Below are 19,548 nucleotides of genomic sequence, written 5' to 3' on the forward strand. Positions count from 1 at the left end.
GTTCATTCTTTGCTGTCCAATCACAGCTGTTCAATCACTGATCAAAGATCAAATTAAAAGATGATGAACATCAAAGATACAAATCAAATAAAAGATGATGAACATCAAAGATACAAATCAAATAAAAGATGATGAACATCAAAGATACAAATCAAATAAAAGATGATGAACATCAAAGATACAGATCAAATAAAAGATGATGAACATCAAAGATACAGATCAAATAAAAGATGATGAACATCAAAGATACAGATCAAATAAAAGATGATGAACGTCAAAGATACAAATCAAATAAAAGATGATGAACATCAAAGATACAAATCAAACCATACAGGGCAATGCAGCCTCATGGTAGTACCGGTAGTGCGGTTAGCAGGAGCTAACGTAGCATTGCTAGTATCTCCCTTGTGCCGGTCTCAAGCCCGGATAAATGCAGAGAGTTGCATCAGGAATGGTGTGGTGTTGGTTGGAAATAAGAAGGCAGTAGCAGTTCCAACCACTTAACTTTATCAGAACATCTTTAGTACATCTTTAGTACATCTTTAGTGCATCTTTAGTACATCTTGAGTACAACTCGCACTGGAACATCAACTCTGCATTCTTCTTCTCTCATTCTCTCTCTCGCTCCTCTCGCTTCTTCTGCAGTCCCTATTTCTCAGCATCAGAGTACTTTCGCCCTCTTGTGGCGAAAGCATAGAACACAAAAAATGGCATCCGGCGAAAATATTTTCCAAAAGAATTATTCATGCATTAAACTTCTTGATCTTGATCAATCTTGGAATACATTTAATTCTGAAATCGATCCTGTCTGGATACAAAAAAGGTCCAATCTCTGCTGTCCAATCGCAGCTGTTCAGTCACTGATCAAAGATCAAATTAAAAGATGATGAACATCAAATATACAGATCAAATAAAATATCTAAAAATCAAAGGAAGCACAATTTTATATATAATCACACATGGTCATTTTACTCTGGCGTCATCCATGCTTGTGTCATTAAAAATAAATAAATAAATAAAATCAACCTATGAAATCAATCAACTGCTCAAGGAAAGTCATCAATCACAAGTCTTCAAATTGACAACCATCTTGATTTCCGACTTTTGGATGAAAAAATTCCATTTTGTTTGCCCGCAGCCTCAGGGATGAGGAAAAGCTTACAGCACCTGGTATTCCCAGGCGGTCTCCCATCCAAGTACTACGGTGGCCCTGAAGTGCAAATCACAACAACAAATCGTATTGCACACAATAAAGAAGGAATCGCGCAAACAAGAAAAAAACACACACACAAATAAGGAATCGCGCAAACAAGAATCGAAATCACGCAAACAAGAATCGAAATCACGCAAACAAGAATCGAAATCACGCAAACAAGAAATGAAATCACGCAAACAAGAATCGAAATCACGCAAACAAGAATCGAAATCACGCAAACAAGAAATGAAATCACGCAAACAAGAAAGCTCCAAACCGGAAATGCTAAATATCGGACATGTCCAAACCGGAAATGCTAAATATCGGACATGAGGGGTCTGGTTGCTGATTGGACAGAAGCACTGTCAATCATTCTGACTTTCGCTACAGGTTTCCTGTAATTGAGCAGCAATTAGTAGCAATTGAGTAGTAGGTAAGAGAACAGCGTGAGATACAAAAATATGTTTTGCCGTCATTGTGGTAAAAAGTTACCCGAAGAAGAAGGCCGAACTATTGCAGTAGTTGCGGCAAGAGACTTCAAGGGATTCTGGACAATGAACCAGCCGCATGTCAACTATTGCATCATAAGTGTGTCCCGCATCAAAATAATTACTGATAATGTCTTCGGTGGCAGCCATAATTACAAATGAACTTTCTCAGCAATCAGCATCCGGACCTCTGCATGTCCGATATTTAGCATTTCCGGTTTGGAGTTTTCTTGTTTGCGTGATTTCTATTCTTGTTTGTGTGATTTCATTTCTTGTTTGTGTGATTTCATTTCTTGTTTGCGTGATTTCATTTCTTGTTTGCGTGATTTCTATTTTTGTTCGCGTGATTTCATTTCTTGTTTGCGTGATTTTGATTCTTGCTTGCGTGTTTTGTATTCTTGTTTGTGTGTTTTGTATTCTTGTTTGCGTGACTTAATTTCTTGTTTGCGTGATTTTGATTCTTGTTTGTGTGTTTTCTATTCTTGTTTGCGTGATTTATTATTTGTGTGTGTGTTTTTTCTTGTTTGCGTGATTTCTTATTTGTGTGTGTGTTTTTTTCTTGTTTGCGCGATTCCTTTTTTATTGTGTGCGCTACGATTTGTTGTTGTGTTTTGCACTTCAGGGCCACCGTAAAGTACTAACCAGGCCCGACCCTGCTTAGCTTCCGAGATCGGACGAGATCGGGCGTGTCCAGAGTGGTATGGCCGTAGACGAAACCTGTGGCGAAAAGGACAGTATATAAACACGACTGTCCAAACTTGGCGGACCGCCGTGTATTAAAAAAAACAAAATACTTTCCCAGCGGGCGTCACCTTGTATCTCCGCCTGTCACGCGGAAGACCGGGGTTCGGTTCCCCGACGGGGAGATGTTCTTTGTATCCAGGCATCCGGCGTAAATATTTTCCAAAGAAATTAAGCATGCAATCAACTACTTGATCAATCTTGGAACACATTAAATTCTGAGATCCATCCTGTCTCGATACAAAAAGGTTCATTCTTTGCTGTCCAATCACAGCTGTTCAATCACTGATCAAAGATCAAATTAAAAGATGATGAACATCAAAGATACAAATCAAATAAAAGATGATGAACATCAAAGATACAGATCAAATAAAAGATGATGAACATCAAATATACAGATCAAATAAAAGATGATGAACATCAAAGATACAGATCAAATAAAAGATGTTGAACATCAAAGATACAAATCAAACCATACAGGGCAATGCAGCCTCATGGTAGTACCGGTCGTGCGGTTAGCAGGAGCTAACGTAGCATTGCTAGTATCTCCCTTGTGCCGGTCTCAAGCCCGGATAAATGCAGAGAGTTGCATCAGGAATGGTGTGGTGTTGGTTGGAAATAAGAAGGCAGTAGCAGTTCCAACCACTTAACTTTATCAGAACATCTTTAGTACATCTTTAGTACATCTTTAGTACATCTTTAGTACATCTTTAGTACATCTTTAGTACATCTTGAGTACAACTCGCACTGGAACATCAACTCTGCATTCTTCTCTCATTCTCTCTCTCGCTCCTCTCGCATCTTCTGCAGTCCCTATTTCTCAGCATCAGAGTACTTACGCCCTCTTGTGGCGAAAGCATAGAACACAAAAAAAGGCATCCGGCGAAAATATTTTCCAAAAGAATTATTCATGCAATAAACTTCTTGATCTTGATCAATCTTGGAATACATTTAATTCTGAAATAGATCCTGTCTGGATACAAAAAAGGTCCAATCTCTGCTGTCCAATCGCAGCTGTTCAATCACTGATCAAAGATCAAATTAAAAGATGATGAACATCAAATATACAAATCAAATAAAAGATGATGAACATCAAAGATACAGATCAAATAAAAGATGATGGACATCAAAGATACAGATCAAATAAAAGATGATGAACATCAAAGATACAGATCAAATAAAAGATGATGAACATCAAAGATACAGATCAAATAAAAGATGTTGAACATCAAAGATACAGATCAAATAAAAGATGATGAACGTCAAAGATACAAATCAAACCATACAGGGCAATGCAGCCTCATGGTAGTACCGGTAGTGCGGTTAGCAGGAGCTAACGTAGCATTGCTAGTATCTCCCTTGTGCCTGTCTCAAGCCCGGATAAATGCAGAGTTGCATCAGGAATGGTGTGGTGTTGGTTGGAAATAAGAAGGCAGTAGCAGTTCCTACCACTTAACTTTATCAGAAGATCTTTAGTACATCTTTAGTGCATCTTTAGTACATCTTGAGTACAACTCGCACTGGAACATCAACTCTGCATTCTTCTTCTCTCATTCTCTCTCTCGCTCCTCTCGCTTCTTCTGCAATCCCTATTTCTCAGCATCAGAGTACTTTCGCCCTCTTGTGGCGACAGCATAGAACACAAAAAATGGCACCCGGCGAAAATATTTTCCAAAAGAATTATTCATGCATTAAACTTCTTGATCTTGATCAATCTTGGAATACATTTAATTCTGAAATCGATCCTGTCTGGATACAAAAAAGGTCCAATCTCTGCTGTCCAATCACAGCTGTTCAATCACTGATCAAAGATCAAATTAAAAGATGATGAACATCAAAGATACAAATCAAATAAAAGATGTTGAACATCAAAGATACAAATCAAACCATACAGGGCAATGCAGCCTCATGGTAGTACCGGTCGTGCGGTTAGCAGGAGCTAACGTAGCATTGCTAGTATCTCCCTTGTGCCGGTCTCAAGCCCGGATAAATGCAGAGAGTTGCATCAGGAATGGTGTGGTGTTGGTTGGAAATAAGAAGGCAGTAGCAGTTCCAACCACTTAACTTTATCAGAACATCTTTAGTACATCTTTAGTACATCTTTAGTGCAGCTTTAGTACATCTTTAGTACATCTTTAGTACATCTTTAGTGCATCTTTAGTACATCTTGAGTACAACTCGCACTGGAACATCAACTCTGCATTCTTCTTCTCTCATTCTCTCTCTCGCTCCTCTCGCTTCTTCTGCAGTCCCTATTTCTCAGCATCAGAGTACTTTCGCCCTCTTGTGGCGAAAGCATAGAACACAAAAAATGGCATCAGGCGAAAATATTTTCCAAAAGAATTATTCATGCATTAAACTTCTTGATCTTGATCAATCTTGGAATACATTTAATTCTGAAATCGATCCTGTCTGGATACAAAAAAGGTCCAATCTCTGCTGTCCAATCACAGCTGTTCAATCACTGATCAAAGATCAAATTAAAATATGATGAACATCAAATATACAGATCAAATAAAATATCTAAAAATCAAAGGAAGCACAATTTCATATATATAATCACACATGGTCATTTTACTCTGGCGTCATCCATGCTTGTGTCATTAAAAATAAATAAATAAATAAAATCAACCTATGAAATCAATCAACTGCTCAAGGAAAGCCATCAATCACAAGTCTTCAAATTGACAACCATCTTGATTTCCGACTTTTGGATGAAAAAATTCCATTTTGTTTGCCCGCAGCCTCAGGGATGAGGAAAATCTTACGGCACCTGGTATTCCCAGGCGGTCTCCCATCCAAGTACTAACCAGGCCCTACCCTGCTTAGCTTCCGAGATCGGACGAGATCGGGCGTGTCTTTTTTTTTTTTTTTTTTTTATTATCAAAAATGTCATATTATTTACAGATTTACAATATATACAATGATAAAAACGGGTGGCAGCAGTCCATACATACATACTCCTGCGTGCTCCAAACCGGCACCGAAATCATAAAACCATAAACATAGCAGAACATAAGGGTGAGTAGGCACGAGGCCTCTCACCAAATCATAAACGCATAAACTCAGGAAACATAATGGTGGACAGACACTTGGCCTCCCACCAAATCAAAACAAATCAATAAAACCAAACATCAGTAACTCAGTCAAAATTAAATTTCAGTGCATCACCGTGCATTTGAACCAAAGTGCTCCCCTCAATGAACCCCTGCAGAAAGTCTTCGTGATCAATGTTGTTATGAAGTGTCGTTATTGTCCTCCTCACCGTGTTCCTGAATAACCTCCAGACGTCCGTTACTTTATTGTCATAGTGGGCCAGATTCCTCCTGAATTTTACCGCGTACCTTGCATGGCTCAAGACCAGGTTTAACAGATTGATGTTTTCCCCCTTCTTCTTCCCAGTCACTCCAAACAGCCACAACGCCTTCCACTCCATCTCCACCACATACCGTCCTCTCCAGCATCTGTCAATCATCTCTCTCATCCTCTCAAAATAACCCTGAAGTTCTCCACATTCAACAAACTCATGCATACACGTTTCTACACCCACGCTACACACATCACATTCTTTCTTCACAGTCGCATCAAACCTACTAATTAATAAATTATTGAACACCCTATTGTGACGTAAAAGAAAATCAAAATCCTCACATTCATGGCAGTTCCATTTCACCCTCAGGTTTTCCATATCGTTTCCACTCTCACTTCGTTCACTACTCTCACCCACACTCTCTCCGCAGCCGGTCTCCTCACCTCATTCGCCCTCAAGCATTTATACACCATTCTCGTCTTGACATTCTCCAGCCTCACCCTCCGTTCACCCTCACCCACATACATCTCGATCTCTCCTTCTTCACACGCTCCGGCCTCCTCCTCAATCATTCTCACCCATTCGCACGGCATTCCACTCTTCAGTCTCTCCATCACTCCTTCCGCCGTGCCCCGCCAGATCTCTCCCTCCCTTTCCCTCACCTCATCCACTATCAACTGTGCCCTGATGAACCCCGGTACATATTCATAGACTACATCCCTGATCTTCCTAAACCCCGCCTTCCACATGACCCTGTTGTACATTGTGTTCCCCTCGTGTGTTATTTGTGGGTTAAAGAACAGTGGTTGCTCCCACACCTGATTCACGTTCGCACACTCATACTTCACGTGCTTCACAAACTCTCCCCATGCCGCCAGTACTTCCTTATAGAACTCGCTCACTCCGTCCATTCTTGCCTTCTTCAGTGCCATGTACACTCCGCTCTCCCCGCACCCCCCACATTTATTTATCGCCTCCCTCAAAAAGACCTTCCACCCATGGTCCCTACACTTATCCAAATATCTAATCACCGTTTTAACTCTGAGTACCTTCACCTTATCCCGTAAATTCATCAGCTTCAATCCCCCGTCCACATAATCATTTTCCAGTACCTCCCTAGCTATCCTGACTCCCTTCCCTCCCCACAGAAAATCCTTAACCAGCTCATCCACATCTCGCATCACTCTCTCCGGCACATCCAACACAGCCATCGCATACACAAGCTTACTCATCACCAACGCATTCACCACAACCACTTTCCCCCTCAGTTTCAACCCTCTCCTCTTCCAGAACCTCAACGACTTCCTGATGCTGTTGACTATCCCCTCATACTGCATGTCTCTCCCTTCTCTAGCCGCTATCCCTAAGTTGACTCCTAACACCCTAAAGTAATCCTTCCTCTCTTTCAGCCCTATGTCCACCCTCCCTATCCTGTCTGCCCCTACATACATTATTTCTGACTTTTCTATGTTGACCCTAGCTCCTGACGCCCTGCCATACATTTCTACACTTTCCAACACCTCTACTACGCTCTCCGTATCCCTCACTGTAACTGTTGTGTCATCCGCATACTGATATAATAAACTAATCTGATCACCCGGTAGCTCTACTCCCCTAATCTTATCGTTGTGCTGCATCAGTGCCGCTAGCGGCTCTGCCGACAGCGAGTACAGCAGAGCCGATAGCGGGCACCCCTGCCTGACTGACCTCTCTAACCTGAACGTGCCGGTCACTATACCGTTAATCTTTACACAGCTCACTGCCCTATCATACATCCTCCTTATCCATCCTATCATCCTATGCCCGAAGCCCACTCGTTCTAGCACCCTGTACAAATATGTGTGATCTACTCTATCAAATGCTTTGTTCAGATCTAAACTCAGTACTATCCCTCCTTTGTCCCTCTTCATGTAGTCTATGGTGTCCCTGATGCTGCTAATCGTGTCTGCTATATCCCTGCCCGGTATGCTATAAGCCTGTGTGCTCCCCACCACTGTCCCTATCACACTCTTTATCCTGCTCGCCAATACCCTCGCTAATATCTTATAATCTCCATTTAGCATACTAAGTGGCCTGTAGTTTTCCAGCTTATCCCTACTTCCCTTCTTGTGAATGATCGTTACTAACCCTGTCGTCATGCTAATTGCCCTCTCTCCCTGCTCTTCTATCCTCCTAAACAACCTCTCTAGCACTGGCACTAATTCCTCCCTAAATTCTATATAAAATTCCCCTATTATTCCATCTATCCCTGGACTCTTATTCCTCCCTAGTCCTGCTATCGCTGCCTCTATCTCTCCTGTCCCTATCTCCCCCTCACACACTACCCTATGTTCCTCGCTCAGCCTACCTTTCACCTGCTCTAGAACCTGTTCCGTGCTTGCCTCATCTGTCGCTTCTTTCCTGAATAGTTCCCTATAAAATTCCTCAACCCTTTCAGCTATCCCTACAAAGTCTGTTATCTTCCCTCCCTCCTTTCCCTCCACCTGTTCTATGTAATTTCTCTTCTGTCTCATCCTTTCCATCCCTAAAAAGTACCCTGTCGCTCTCTCCCCCTCAATTATATGTTTCGCCCTGCTCCTAACTATTGCTCCCAAACATTTCCTCTGTTCCATTTCCTTAAGTTCATTCTTAATTCTCACATACTCCCCTACGTCTCGCCCCTCCTCGCTGTCTGCTCTCCCCATCTCCCTAATCAATTCGTCCTTTAATCTTCTTTCCCTCTCTCTCTCTAGCCTATTCTTATTCCTGCTATATCCTATACTGAGCTTCTTAATCTCCCCCTTCAGTCTCTCCCACCACCTCCCTATGTCCTCCTCATACATGACCTCACCCTTTCTCAATCGTATACAATCTCTCACACGCTCCTTATACTTTTCATCCTTCAACACCATTCCATTCATACACCAGACTCCTCCCCCTCTACTCTCACGGCCCCGCCCCAAGCTAAAACCCAACACCATGTGATCGCTCAGTGCATTCATTTTGTACTCAATGTTCCCTATTTCCCCTTCTATGCTCCTCGTGCACAGTACAAAGTCTATCCTGCTCTGCCTCAACCCCCCTTGCACCACCTGTGCCCTCGAAAATTCCCTCCCCTTCGGGTTCCTCTCCCTCCACACATCAAGCAGATCATTCGCTCTCATCACTTCATTCAGCACGCCTCTGGTGGAATCACTCCTGAAGTCCACACTCGCACACGCATCCAGTCTCCCCCTCCACACATTAAAATCACCCACAATCATACAATTCTCTCCACACATCCCTCCCAGTCTCTCAAAAAAGCCTCTCCTCACCTTCTCCTCATTGGGCGCATACACATTCACCAGCTTGTACTCCCTGCCCATGTACTCAAAGGTGATCCCGATCGCTCTCCCGTCACCGTCATCCACGCATTTGTTCACCCTCTCAATAACCCCCCTCTTTACCAAAATCGCTACCCCTCTCCCCCTCACCCCCCCGTTGTTCACAAACATTTCTCCCATCCATTCCCTTTCAGCCTCCCTCGCGCACTCCCCATCCCAGTGAGTTTCTTGTAAACAGATGATGTCACTTGCGCACATGCTGATGGCTCGGTACCGCCTCTCCCTCCCTCTCAGCCCATTCCCGTTGAAAGAAGATATTGTTAACATAACGTGAAAATGAAATAAGAAACTAAACCTCACGGTGCCGGTTTGAGCTTGCACCGAGCCTTATTTTTCCCCCTGCTGCCCAGCGGTCTCTTCCTGCTCGTCCTGACGTCCTCCATGTCGTCTTCCCCGCTGTCCGTTATGTCTGAACACTCAGCGCGGCCGTCCTTCTCCTTGTCCCGTGGGGTAGACCTCGTACTCATCGGTGTCCTTTTCTCCTCTCCTCCAACCCTCGCGCCGCTGCTCCGCTTCTCCGTCTCCAGCGCGCCATCGCGCTCCGCGCTGTCACCCGCACCGCTGTCTCCTCCTTGCGCGATCACCGCTCGTCTCCCTCTCTCCGCTTTGCCACCTCTCCTCCTCTCCTCTCCTCTGCTCCTCCGTCCGTCCGCTCCCGCCGCTCCACCGCCTGCTCCTCCGTCCGCTCCCGCCGCTCCACCGCCTGCTCCTCTGTCCGCTCCGCCGTCCGCTCCGTCCGCTCCCGCCAATCCTTCGCTCTCGCCGCCGCCTCCGTCGTCTCCTCTCTCCTCTCCGCTCACTTCCCCGTCCTCCTCCATCTGCTCCACTCCTCCTTCGTCAGCTTCCTCTGCCGCTTGCTCCTCTCTGCTGTCCTGCTCCGCGCCCCCTCCTTCTCCCTCTCTCTCTCGCCGCCCCCTCTCCTCGCCACAGTCCCGTGCGTAATGGCCGGTCTGGCCGCACCGAAAGCACTTAAAGTCAGGGCAATCCCTGAAGATGTGCCCCGGCTTGATGCAGAGTCTGCACACCCGTGTCTGTCGGTCGTGAATCACCCTAAAGTGCTCTGTGCCTCCCAGCGTGCTGAATTTTGTTGAATACGGCAGCGATCTCACTTCCTCGGTGAACTTTACGCGGAGGAAGCGCGTGCCGTCCGCCACCTCCGTTCCCGGCCACATCCTCCGCTTGATCGCGGACACCGGCTTCACCCCCCACTCCGTCAGCTTGTCCCGTATCTGCTGGTCCGTGACGTACACCGGTAGGTTTAGAAAGGACACCACCATCACGCTGCTGTTAATCTCCTGCCCCGTCACCGTCACGCTGCCGCACATGAGCCCGTCCAATACAGAGTTCTTCCCCTCCGCCGTCGCCATCGTGAGCTCAAACTTTCCGGGCCCTCTCTGCCGACACCCCTCAACCACCCCGCACTCACTCCTCACCGCCTTCAACAAATCCATCACCGTGACACCCTCCTCTCCCTCCACAATTGCGAGCACCGTCAGATCTTTGTGATAACGCTCCTCGCCAGATGTTTGTCCGTTACGCATGCCTTCGTCTGCGTCATTCGGTTTATCCCCCATTCTGACAGTCCGAGTTGAATCCGCCCCTAACACCAACAGGTGCCAGGGGGGGCCGAAAACACCACAAATATAAGTTGTTCTTCAAATAAAACAATTTGGGTTTGAGGAAGTTAGACTCCAAGCGCCCCGTCACTCCCGCCAGTCCGCTTGCTCGCACACACCCACTCCCCCTTTGCTGCGCATGCGCACTTGGGCGTGTTCAGAGTGGCATGGCCGTAGACGAAAGCTGCGGCGAAAAGGACAGTATATAAACACGACTGTCCAAACTCGGCGGACCGCCGTGTATTAAAAAAAAAAAAAAACTTTCCCAGCGGGCGTCACCTTGTATCTCCGCCTGTCACGCGGAAGACCGGGGTTCGGTTCCCCGACGGGGAGATGTTCTTTGTATCCAGGCATCCGGCGTAAATATTTTCCAAAGAAATTAAGCATGCAATCAACTTCTTGATCAATCTTGGAACACATTTAATTCTGAGATCCATCCTGTCTCGATACAAAAAAGGTTCATTCTTTGCTGTCCAATCACAGCTGTTCAATCACTGATCAAAGATCAAATTAAAAGATGATGAACATCAAAGATACAAATCAAATAAAAGATGATGAACATCAAAGATACAAATCAAATAAAAGATGATGAACATCAAAGATACAGATCAAATAAAAGATGATGAACATCAAAGATACAGATCAAATAAAAGATGATGAACATCAAAGATACAAATCAAACCATACAGGGCAATGCAGCCTCATGGTAGTACGGGTAGTGCGGTTAGCAGGAGCTAACGTAGCATTGCTAGTATCTCCCTTGTGCCGGTCTCAAGCCCGGATAAATGCAGAGAGTTGCATCAGGAATGGTGTGGTGTTGGTTGGAAATAAGAAGGCAGTAGCAGTTCCAACCACTTAACTTTATCAGAACATCTTTAGTACATCTTTAGTACATCTTTAGTACATCTTTAGTACATCTTTAGTGCATCTTTAGTGCATCTTTAGTACATCTTTAGTGCACCTTTAGTACATCTTGAGTACAACTCGCACTGGAACATCAACTCTGCATTCTTCTTCTCTCATTCTCTCTCTCGCTCCTCTCGCTTCTTCTGCAGTCCCTATTTCTCAGCATCAGAGTACTTTCGCCCTCTTGTGGCGACAGCATAGAACACAAAAAATGGCATCCGGCGAAAATATTTTCCAAAAGAATTATTCATGCATTAAACTTCTTGATCTTGATCAATCTTGGAATACATTTAATTCTGAAATCGATCCTGTCTGGATACAAAAAAGGTCCAATCTCTGCTGTCCAATCGCAGCTGTTCAATCACTGATCAAAGATCAAATTAAAAGATGATGAACATCAAAGATACAAATCAAATAAAAGATGTTGAACATCAAAGATACAAATCAAACCATACAGGGCAATGCAGCCTCATGGTAGTACCGGTCGTGCGGTTAGCAGGAGCTAACGTAGCATTGCTAGTATCTCCCTTGTGCCGGTCTCAAGCCCGGATAAATGCAGAGAGTTGCATCAGGAATGGTGTGGTGTTGGTTGGAAATAAGAAGGCAGTAGCAGTTCCAACCACTTAACTTTATCAGAACATCTTTAGTACATCTTTAGTACATCTTTAGTGCAGCTTTAGTACATCTTTAGTACATCTTTAGTACATCTTTAGTGCATCTTTAGTACATCTTGAGTACAACTCGCACTGGAACATCAACTCTGCATTCTTCTTCTCTCATTCTCTCTCTCGCTCCTCTCGCTTCTTCTGCAGTCCCTATTTCTCAGCATCAGAGTACTTTCGCCCTCTTGTGGCGAAAGCATAGAACACAAAAAATGGCATCCGGCGAAAATATTTTCCAAAAGAATTATTCATGCATTAAACTTCTTGATCTTGATCAATCTTGGAATACATTTAATTCTGAAATCGATCCTGTCTGGATACAAAAAAGGTCCAATCTCTGCTGTCCAATCACAGCTGTTCAATCACTGATCAAAGATCAAATTAAAAGATGATGAACATCAAAGATACAAATCAAATAAAAGATGATGAACATCAAAGATACAGATCAAATAAAAGATGATGAACATCAAAGATACAGATCAAATAAAAGATGATGAACATCAAAGATACAAATCAAATAAAAGATGTTGAACATCAAAGATACAAATCAAACCATACAGGGCAATGCAGCCTCATGGTAGTACCGGTCGTGCGGTTAGCAGGAGCTAACGTAGCATTGCTAGTATCTCCCTTGTGCCGGTCTCAAGCCCGGATAAATGCAGAGAGTTGCATCAGGAATGGTGTGGTGTTTGTTGGAAATAAGAAGGCAGTAGCAGTTCCAACCACTTAACTTTATCAGAACATCTTTAGTACATCTTTAGTACATCTTTAGTGCAGCTTTAGTACATCTTTAGTACATCTTTAGTACATCTTTAGTACATCTTTAGTACATCTTGAGTACAACTCGCACTGGAACATCAACTCTGCATTCTTCTCTCATTCTCTCTCTCGCTCCTCTCGCATCTTCTGCAGTCCCTATTTCTCAGCATCAGAGTACTTACGCCCTCTTGTGGCGAAAGCATAGAACACAAAAAAAGGCATCCGGCGAAAATATTTTCCAAAAGAATTATTCATGCAATAAACTTCTTGATCTTGATCAATCTTGGAATACATTTAATTCTGAAATCGATCCTGTCTGGATACAAAAAAGGTCCAATCTCTGCTGTCCAATCGCAGCTGTTCAATCACTGATCAAAGATCAAATTAAAAGATGATGAACATCAAATATACAAATCAAATAAAAGATGATGAACATCAAAGATACAGATCAAATAAAAGATGATGGACATCAAAGATACAGATCAAATAAAAGATGATGAACATCAAAGATACAGATCAAATAAAAGATGATGAACATCAAAGATACAGATCAAATAAAAGATAATGAACATCAAAGATACAGATCAAATAAAAGATGTTGAACATCAAAGATACAGATCAAATAAAAGATGATGAACGTCAAAGATACAAATCAAACCATACAGGGCAATGCAGCCTCATGGTAGTACCGGTAGTGCGGTTAGCAGGAGCTAACGTAGCATTGCTAGTATCTCCCTTGTGCCGGTCTCAAGCCCGGATAAATGCAGAGAGTTGCATCGGGAATGGTGTGGTGTTGGTTGGAAATAAGAAGGCAGTAGCAGTTCCAACCACTTAACTTTATCAGAACATCTTTAGTACATCTTTAGTACATCTTTAGTGCATCTTTAGTACATCTTTAGTGCATCTTTAGTACATCTTGAGTACAACTCGCACTGGAACATCAACTCTGCATTCTTCTTCTCTCATTCTCTCTCTCGCTCCTCTCGCTTCTTCTGCAGTCCCTATTTCTCAGCATCAGAGTACTTTCGCCCTCTTGTGGCGACAGCATAGAACACAAAAAATGGCATCCGGCGAAAATATTTTCCAAAAGAATTATTCATGCATTAAACTTCTTGATCTTGATCAATCTTGGAATACATTTAATTCTGAAATCGATCCTGTCTGGATACAAAAAAGGTCCAATCTCTGCTGTCCAATCACAGCTGTTCAAGCACTGATCAAAGATCAAATTAAAAGATGATGAACATCAAAGATACAAATCAAATAAAAGATGTTGAACATCAAAGATACAAATCAAACCATACAGGGCAATGCAGCCTCATGGTAGTACCGGTCGTGCGGTTAGCAGGAGCTAACGTAGCATTGCTAGTATCTCCCTTGTGCCGGTCTCAAGCCCGGATAAATGCAGAGAGTTGCATCAGGAATGGTGTGGTGTTGGTTGGAAATAAGAAGGCAGTAGCAGTTCCAACCACTTAACTTTATCAGAACATCTTTAGTACATCTTTAGTACATCTTTAGTGCAGCTTTAGTACATCTTTAGTACATCTTTAGTACATCTTTAGTGCATCTTTAGTACATCTTGAGTACAACTCGCACTGGAACATCAACTCTGCATTCTTCTTCTCTCATTCTCTCTCTCGCTCCTCTCGCTTCTTCTGCAGTCCCTATTTCTCAGCATCAGAGTACTTTCGCCCTCTTGTGGCGAAAGCATAGAACACAAAAAATGGCATCCGGCGAAAATATTTTCCAAAAGAATTATTCATGCATTAAACTTCTTGATCTTGATCAATCTTGGAATACATTTAATTCTGAAATCGATCCTGTCTGGATACAAAAAAGGTCCAATCTCTGCTGTCCAATCACAGCTGTTCAATCACTGATCAAAGATCAAATTAAAAGATGATGAACATCAAAGATACAAATCAAATAAAAGATGATGAACATCAAAGATACAGATCAAATAAAAGATGATGAACATCAAAGATACAGATCAAATAAAAGATGATGAACATCAAAGATACAAATCAAATAAAAGATGTTGAACATCAAAGATACAAATCAAACCATACAGGGCAATGCAGCCTCATGGTAGTACCGGTCGTGCGGTTAGCAGGAGCTAACGTAGCATTGCTAGTATCTCCCTTGTGCCGGTCTCAAGCCCGGATAAATGCAGAGAGTTGCATCAGGAATGGTGTGGTGTTGGTTGGAAATAAGAAGGCAGTAGCAGTTCCAACCACTTAACTTTATCAGAACATCTTTAGTACATCTTTAGTGCAGCTTTAGTACATCTTTAGTACATCTTTAGTACATCTTTAGTGCATCTTTAGTACATCTTGAGTACAACTCGCACTGGAACATCAACTCTGCATTCTTCTTCTCTCATTCTCTCTCTCGCTCCTCTCGCTTCTTCTGCAGTCCTTATTTCTCAGCATCAGAGTACTTACGCCCTCTTGTGGCGAAAGCATAGAACACAAAAAATGGCATCCGGCGAAAATATTTTCCAAAAGAATTATTCATGCATTAAACTTCTTGATCTTGATCAATCTTGGAATACATTTAATTCTGAAATCGATCCTGTCTGGATACAAAAAAGGTCCAATCTCTGCTTTCCAATCTCAGCTGTTCAATCACTGATCAAAGATCAAATTAAAATATGATGAACATCAAATATACAGATCAAATAAAATATCTAAAAATCAAAGGAAGCACAATTTCATATATATAATCACACATGGTCATTTTACTCTGGCGTCATCCATGCTTGTGTCATTAAAAATAAATAAATAAATAAAATCAACCTATGAAATCAATCAACTGCTCAAGGAAAGCCATCAATCACAAGTCTTCAAATTGACAACCATTTGATTTCCGACTTTTGGATGAAAAAATTCCATTTTGTTTGCCCGCAGCCTCAGGGATGAGGAAAATCTTACGGCACCTGGTATTCCCAGGCGGTCTCCCATCCAAGTACTAACCAGGCCCTACCCTGCTTAGCTTCCGAGATCGGACGAGGTCGGGCGTGTCCAGAGTGGTATGGCCATAGACGAAAGCAGTGGCGAAAAGGACAGTATATAAACACAACTGTCCAAACTCAGCGGACCGCCGTGTATTACAAAAAAAAAAATACTTTCCCAGCGGGCGTCACCTTGCGCACCTGTGTCTTCCTCGTTAGTATAGTGGACAGTATCTCTGCCTGTCACGCGGAAGACCGGGGTTTGATTCCCCGACGGGGAGGTGTTCTTTGTATCCAGGCATCTGGCGCAAATATTTTCCAAATAAATTAAGCATGCAATCAACTTCTTGATCAATCTTGGAACACATTTAATTCTGAGATCCATCCTGTCTCGATACAAAAAAGGTTCATTCTTTGCTGTCCAATCACAGCTGTTCAATCACTGATCAAAGATCAAATTAAAAGATGATGAACATCAAAGATACAAATCAAATAAAAGATGATGAACATCAAAGATACAGATCAAATAAAAGATGATGAACATCAAAGATACAGATCAAATAAAAGATGATGAACGTCAAAGATACAAATCAAATAAAAGATGATGAACATCAAAGATACAAATCAAACCATACAGGGCAATGCAGCCTCATGGTAGTACCGGTAGTGCGGTTAGCAGGAGCTAACGTAGCATTGCTAGTATCTCCCTTGTGCCGGTCTCAAGCCCGGATAAATGCAGAGAGTTGCATCAGGAATGGTGTGGTGTTGGTTGGAAATAAGAAGGCAGTAGCAGTTCCAACCACTTAACTTTATCAGAACATCTTTAGTACATCTTTAGTACATCTTTAGTGCATCTTTAGTACATCTTGAGTACAACTCGCACTGGAACATCAACTCTGCATTCTTCTTCTCTCATTCTCTCTCTCGCTCCTCTCGCTTCTTCTGCAGTCCCTATTTCTCAGCATCAGAGTACTTTCGCCCTCTTGTGGCGAAAGCATAGAACACAAAAAATGGCATCCGGCGAAAATATTTTCCAAAAGAATTATTCATGCATTAAACTTCTTGATCTTGATCAATCTTGGAATACATTTAATTCTGAAATCGATCCTGTCTGGATACAAAAAAGGTCCAATCTCTGCTGTCCAATCGCAGCTGTTCAATCACTGATCAAAGATCAAATTAAAAGATGATGAACATCAAATATACAAATCAAATAAAAGATGATGAACATCAAAGATACAGATCAAATAAAAGATGATGAACATCAAAGATACAGATCAAATAAAAGATGATGAACATCAAAGATACAGATCAAATAAAAGATGTTGAACATCAAAGATACAAATCAAACCATACAGGGCAATGCAGCCTCAAGGTAGTACCGGTAGTGTGGTTAGCAGGAGCTAACGTAGCATTGCTAGTTTCTCCCTTGTGCCGGTCTCAAGCCCGGATAAATGCAGAGAGTTGCATCAGGAATGGTGTGGTGTTGGTTGGAAATAAGAAGGCAGTAGCAGTTCCAACTCCACTTAACTTTATCAGAACATCTTTAGTACATCTTTAGTACATCTTTAGTACATCTTTAGTACATCTTTAGTGCATCTTTAGTACATCTTGAGTACAACTCGCACTGGAACATCAACTCTGCATTCTTCTCTCATTCTCTCTCTCTCGCTCCTCTCGCTTCTTCTGCAGTCCCTATTTCTCAGCATCAGAGTACTTTCGACCTCTTGTGGCGAAAGCATAGAACACAAAAAATGGCATCCGGCGAAAATATTTTCCAAAAGAATTATTCATGCATTAAACTTCTTGATCTTGATCAATCTTGGAATACATTTAATTCTGAAATCGATCCTGTCTGGATACAAAAAAGGTCCAATCTCTGCTGTCCAATCGCAGCTGTTCAGTCACTGATCAAAGATCAAATTAAAAGATGATGAACATCAAATATACAGATCAAATAAAATATCTAAAAATCAAAGGAAGCACAATTTTATATATATAATCACACATGGTCATTTTACTCTGGCGTCATCCATGCTTGTGTCATTAAAAATAAATAAATAAATAAAATCAACCTATGAAATCAATCAACTGCTCAAGGAAAGTCATCAATCACAAGTCTTCAAATTGACAACCATCTTGATTTCCTACTTTTGGATGAAAAAATTCCATTTTGTTTGCCCGCAGCCTCAGGGATGAGGAAAAGCTTACGGCACCGGGTATTCCCAGGCGGTCTCCCATCCAAGTACTAACCAGGTGATAGGGTTATTTGCTAATTTTCAATGTAATGTAACTGTTAGGTGAAGAACAGTCCCATCTGGTGGGCAGCGATGTTTGCGCCCTAAAAGTATTGTGATGTCACTGGGTCAAGAGGTGGAGCTACGAAGGTGATAAATAAACATGTTCCGGAAAGCGGAACGGAGTTGGTTTGGAGGAGCGCGCCAGACCATTCGGTCTTGGCTGCGTCAGAGAAAAAAGATCCGTGCTTCTGCCTGATTCATTTCGATGCGTTTGTAAATAAAATCACAATGTTAGAGACTTTATCCCCAACATTTATTGGTCCTTGATCCGCGAATCCAATATCACGTGAATCCACGGTCCGGAACGTGCGGCAGGAGCGCGGACGCACGCGGTTTTTGCGCTGGCATGGCGGTGGCCAGTCGGCAACGGAGCGGGTCCTCGGAGAAGGCCCCATTCACGTTTCGGTCCGACGGGAAATCCGTGTGACGGAGGAACAGCGGGAAATACGCATCGATGGACGAAGGTAAGTAAGGATTTAAGATGTTTGTGTGTGAATGAGTGAGAATGGAGGTCGCGCGCGCGTCGCGCGCGCGTCGCGTGCTTGTCGATTGCATGTACGGGTTTCGTCTTAAACGTTATCTGAGGAAGGAAGTACTAAAACGGGACTCATGTTATTTATGTTTGCCCTGAAATCCCTGTGAGATTTCTAAAACTGGTTTGGAGTAGCAGACCGAATGTAAAATAAGACTCATTTTGTTTGTGATTGCCTTGGAATCCTAGTGATTCTTGAAACTGGTCTGAGGAGCAGACTGTAAAATAGGACTCATTTTATTTGTGATTGCCTTGAAATCCCAGATTTCTAAAACTGATCCGGAGAGCGGATTGAATATATGGCCATTGAATGTAACGACAAGTAACGTGTGTATGTATGGATGCTTGAATGGTGCTAAGCAGAGGAGCACATGGGGAACTGTAACATAAAACAGCATGCTATAAAAAACTTTAAAAATAAAAATCGTGAGCAACAGGATAACGTGGGTTGCAGAATGTCTCAGTGAGTTCTGCAGGCCTCGACTGGACATTCGTGCAAGGGGGGATAACTTTCCCAGTTGAAGATAAACATCTAGGAAGGTAGATTGTTTGTAAATAGATTATTTCTAGCAAAGAAGAAGGAAAAAGTGATGTTTTGGTAATTAAAGTACGAGAGGATGTTTAATGATGGAGGAGATTTAAGAAGGATTGAGAAGGTCGCTTGGATGAAGTGGAGAAGAACGTCAGAAGGAAGAAGCAGGAACCGGTGAGTATACGGAAAGTA

General features: G+C 42.6%; 1 non-coding gene across 1 annotated transcript; it reads right to left on the minus strand.

Moving 5' to 3' along the window:
• Positions 1 to 15,965: 15,965 nt before the first annotated feature.
• LOC137914134 (5S ribosomal RNA) lies at positions 15,966 to 16,084 on the minus strand. Its single transcript, XR_011106411.1, has one exon. It is a non-coding gene; the product is annotated as a 5S ribosomal RNA (ribosomal RNA).
• Positions 16,085 to 19,548: the final 3,464 nt, after the last annotated feature.

The sequence above is a fragment of the Brachionichthys hirsutus genome, unplaced genomic scaffold (genome assembly GCF_040956055.1).
Source record: "Brachionichthys hirsutus isolate HB-005 unplaced genomic scaffold, CSIRO-AGI_Bhir_v1 contig_306, whole genome shotgun sequence".
Lineage (NCBI taxonomy): Eukaryota > Metazoa > Chordata > Actinopteri > Lophiiformes > Brachionichthyidae > Brachionichthys > Brachionichthys hirsutus.